This window comes from Morus notabilis, unplaced genomic scaffold, assembly GCF_000414095.1.
Source record: "Morus notabilis unplaced genomic scaffold, ASM41409v2 Scaffold1206, whole genome shotgun sequence".
Classification (NCBI taxonomy): domain Eukaryota; kingdom Viridiplantae; phylum Streptophyta; class Magnoliopsida; order Rosales; family Moraceae; genus Morus; species Morus notabilis.
Genome location: NW_010364076.1, coordinates 212015 through 217156, shown reverse-complemented (window position 1 = coordinate 217156; position 5142 = coordinate 212015). Strand labels below are relative to the sequence as shown.

Genomic DNA, 5142 nt, shown 5'->3' with positions numbered 1-5142 from the left:
TTATCTCGGAAAACGTAAAAATGAAAACGGAACTGACACCAAACACGCTCATTCTTTTCCCGTTTTCATTTTTATTGTTTTACTTTGCGAACACTCAAAGCAATTTAATTCATTGGATAAGTTTAAAGATCGTCTCAAATAACTGGATAATGCTCCATTTTGTGTGGAGAAATGCATCGTTTGAGTTGCCCTCGTTTGTTTAACTAATTCAGCTCAATTTAACTCAGTTTGAACAATGAGAAAAGTTTAAACTCGTGTTTAGTAAGCATGCAGTTCGAATTATATTTCTCGTTTGAACTGAGTTAAATTGTCCAACTTATAGTTTAGCTCCCTCTTGAGTTCAACCGTTCAAATTATTTTTGAACAATAAAATGATAGTCACTCTCTCTGCTTTTCGCACCTACTAAATATAAATTTGAATTTAATTCCATTTTCATATTAAAATTTTAACTGTACATCTAAACACTAATTCGAACTACAATTTAACCCACATAGTTTAAAATTTTCTATTCAAACAAAAAGTTCAAAACAATAAAATTCGAACCGACAAACCAAACAAAATATTCATATTCATGTAATATATGAATCAATTGATTTTTTTTTGACACAACACACAATTGAAGCCACAACCTCTTTCAAACCCCACCCCACCCGAATCTTCTTACGCCACTAGACCAAACTGAGTGCGTTTGGGATTGCTTTTAAAACTCCTAAAAGCACTTTGCACAAAAACTTTAGTATTTAGTTAAAAAGTTGAAATTAGTCGATCTTTTTCTATCAAAATTTTTAAGTTCTAATGCAATTAGATTTGTCCAAAGGTATCCATTATGTTTCTTTTATTTTTTTTTCCCTTAGTATTTATTACTTTGGTCTTTCTACAAGTTTATATCAGTAGTATACGCTTCTAATAATTAAATCTGGTTAAAATTATATCAAAATAAAAAATATAAATGAGACAGTTTCTAATACATATAGTTGAAAAGAAGAGCCTTAAAAATACCACTCAAAATGGTAAAAAATATTATTTACGTCTGTACTAAAAAATAAATAATTATCCATTCAATTAAGATCATCTCCAATTCAAATGTTAATGTTAATTGTATATTTGACATTAAAAAATGTAATTTGGTATGTCATTTTTATTTGTGCTCCAATATATTATACTATTTGAAAAGCTAAATTTAATTTTTCTCATAATTATTATGTTTTGAAAGTTGTAAAAGTAAACTTTTATTTTAAAATAATTCAAAAATGCAAAGGTTATAATAATTACATGAAAACGTATACATCTCAACTAATAGAAATTAAATGTCAATTACATGCATAAAGTATTGATAATAAAAAAAATAAAAATAGATATTTTAATCTCCTAAACTAGCAGCATCGTCATCTTCATCCTTGTCTTCTTCGTTTTGCTTACATGGCAGAGGAACTAATGGTTAGGGCGGTTAACTGGTAAGAAGTTGATGTTGAGATTCATCGTGCGCATGGCTTCTAATAACTCATAGAAATAGAGTTATTTAGCATACTTTTAGGCTTAATATTTGTTTATATTCTCCGGGTAAAATGCCTTTGTGTTAGTATTTTGAATAGCATTTATTAATCTTTTTCTGTGTGACAGAAAGTTGTTATTTATGGGAAATCTTGCTATATTTTGAAGTTATTCCTCAATTCAACTCATTGCATTGACCCTGGGAACTTAGTGCATGATGTCCACAGGAGGTGCTGACGTAGGCTTTTGGTGAGAAAAGCACGGTGGAAAACACAAATGTTGAAATGCCCCCAATGCCATAGCATTGCTGCAGCAAAGTCGCAGCAAAAGCAGGAGCAGCCAAAAATTAGCAAGATGGCGCAGTTTGTCTTTGAGCGCTGGTAGTGATCCAAGCACTGACGGGACAGTTGTAAGAGCACCAGGAGGGGGGACCATCAATCATGACTCTCATGCATACACTTGTCACTAGGGCACCTCAACATGCCCTTGTATATAAAGGAAAATAAGAGTATAGTACAACAAGCCAGAAAAGAGGAGAAAAATAAGGGGAGGCGCACAGAATTCCTATAGGAGCTGGAAACAGAGACAGAAGAGAGTACAGGGGATTTTGGACGCTGGAGCTGGAGAAAAGAAGAGTACAGCACGGATATATAGGGGTTTTTGACCTCAGATTCTAGCTTAGCTGTTTTCTCCTTCTCTCTGTATTTACTTTCCGAGACCTTATGGATCTGTTATTTGTTATTAATTCTGATTTTGTTGAACTAAACATGAGCTAAATTCCTTAGCTAGGATTATTGATGGAACCAAAGTTGCAATGAAGATCTATTTGCTATTATGATTGATAATGTAATTTTCATCTGGTTTATTCAAGCATATTTATTGTTTACTTTCTATTAAGTGACAGGCCATCATTTAGTAAGAAAACACAAACTTAAGCTAATTCTGGAAAGGTTGGTTGAGTTAGATCTAGCTTGGATAATGTAAGAGATAGTATAGGAATATACTATTATCTTGTACAACCCATTAAAATTGATGTTAACGTCAGGTCTGTAAACTAAAACACATAGGGATATGTTGGTTTGGTTTAAGGAATTACAAGCATAAATCTGTCGGAAGATGATTATGTAGAATTTTAGGTTGACTAGATGAACTTTGCTACAGCAATCGTATAGCAAATTGTGGTCAGCGTTGCAACCGAGGGGAAATCAGTAATCCTAGCCTTCATCCATCATTAAATCACAGCTCTAAGCTCAGATCTTGTTGACTTTTACCTCTTGTCTGCATTTAAATTACAGTCTTTGGTCTTATACATTCTTTTCACTTAATTAATATCAATTTGGCATTCAACCTACTCTCAATCATATTGATAAAACTGGTTTTTGTAATAGAATTCCTCATTAACTCAGTCCCTGTGGAGACGATACTTTACTCATTACTATATTACTTGTTGGATTGCGTGCGCTTGCGTGGAGTCATTTTATGCATAGAGTTTTTGGCGAACAAGTTTTTGGCGCCGTTGCCGGGGACTGGCGTTAATAGAAATTATTATAGAAATCAGTTTTTGTTCATTTAAATCCAATATTGCTTCTGTTAATCTCAGTTGCTCCTGTTGTGCTAAAGCAGGTGTAACCTTCTTGCATGAATAGACCAAGGGATGCAGATTTGATTCCCTTGGACCCGGAGATTGAAAGAACCTTTAGAGCCAGAAGAAGGGAACAACAGGGGTTAGCTGGAATTGAAGAAATGGTTGACGGAGTAGGTGGGAATAATCAAGGTAATCAAGTGGTAGTAATAGCAGAGGATAGGGACAGGGCCATCAGGGATTATGCCATCCCCATGCTCGATGGTTTGCATCCAGGCATTGTGAGGCTAGAAATCCAGGCAACTAAGTTCGAGTTGAAGCCGGTCATGTTCCAAACCATGGGGCAGTTCAGCGGGATGCTAACCGATGACCCACACATGCACCTTAGGCTTTTCATTGAAGTATGTGAAGCATTTAAGGCCCCAGGTGTGACAGAAGAGGCTCTTCATCTCAAGTTATTTCCTTATTCTCTAAGGGACCGAGCTAGAGCATGGCTGAATTCTCTGCCACCAGATTCGGTAGCTAATTGGAATGATTTGGCTGAGAAATTTCTGGTGAAATATTTCCCTCCGAACAAAAATGCCAAACTTAGGAATGATATCACATCATTTCAGCAGTTGGAGGGGGAAGCTCTATGTGAATCATGGGAACGCTTTAAGGAATTATTAAGGAAGTGTCCATACCACGGAGTCCCCTATTGGATTCAAATGGAAACCTTCTACAATGGGCTCAATGCTTCGACTAGAGCCATGGTGGACGCATCAGCGAATGGAGCCTTACTTGTGAAGTCGTACAACGAGGCTTATGAAATTATAGAAAGAATGTCCAACAACAATTACCAGTGACCCACCGAAAGAGTTTCTGCAGGAAGATGAGTGGCAGGAATTCATGAAGTAAATGCGGTGACTGCGTTGACTGCTCAAGTTTCTTCTCTTTCCAATATTTTGAAGTCTCTAAATGTGGCTGCTCCAGCTAATGCAGCAACCCCAGTTGCATTAACTTGTGTCTACTGTGGAGCTGAACACTCATTTGAAAATTGCCCATCCAACCCCGAGTCGGTTTGCTATGTGAACAACTTTAACCAGAATAACAACCCTTATTCCAACTCATATAACCAGGGGTGGAAGCAGCATCCGAATTTTTCTTGGTCGAATCAAGAAGCTAGTCCGATGCCAGGGCCTAGCAAACCAGCATATCCACCAGGATTTCATCAACATCAAAGACAGCCACCTCAAGAGTAATCAAATCAGAGGCAGCCACATCAAGCGTCATCAACCCCTATGGAGGCATTACTTAAAGAGTACATGGCAAGGAATGACTCACTCATTCAGGGTCAAGCAGCTCTCCTCCAGAGTCAAGCTGCATCGTTGAGGACCTTGGAAAATCAAGTGGGGCAGTTGGCTAATGTTCTCAGTAATAGACCCTAAGGATCACTTCCGAGCGATACGGAAAACCCAAGAAGAGATGGTAAGGAACAGTGTAAGGAGCATTGCAAAGCTATCACACTTCGGAATGGTAGAGAAATTGAACAACCAACTCGACAGACTGCAGCAACAGAGAACTCTTCGATCCAAACCCAGGAAGTTCAGCAACCACCAGCTGAATCAGAACAGGATGTGGTCGACCAGGATGCTACAGCAAAGCTGAAGCAAAACAAACCAGAGAGACCTCCACCCCCATTTCCATAGAGATTTCAGAATCAAAAACAAGATAAGCAATTCAGGAGATTCCTTGACGTGCTGAAACAGCTTCATATCAACATTCCACTCGTGGAGGCATTGGAGCAAATGCCGAGTTACGTTAAGTTCATGAAGGATATCCTCACAAAGAAACGAAGGCTAGGTGAATTTGAGACGGTGGCACTAACCGAAGAATGCAGTGCAATCTTGAAGAATCGGCTGCCGCCCAAGTTGAAGGATCCTGGTAGCTTCACCATACCGTGCTCCATTAGAGATCAATACATCGAAAAAACTTTGTGCGACTTGGGGGCAAGCATTAATCTAATGCCAATGTCCATTTTCAGAAAGCTGGGAATAGGGGAAGCGAGACCCACCACTGTTACGTTGCA

General features: G+C 37.9%; 1 non-coding gene across 1 annotated transcript; it reads right to left on the bottom strand.

Annotated features, from left to right (window-relative positions):
- Nucleotides 1-3658: 3658 nt before the first annotated feature.
- On the bottom strand, nucleotides 3659-3765 carry LOC112093020. The gene has a single exon (XR_002902877.1). It is a non-coding gene; the product is annotated as a small nucleolar RNA R71 (small nucleolar RNA).
- Nucleotides 3766-5142: the final 1377 nt, after the last annotated feature.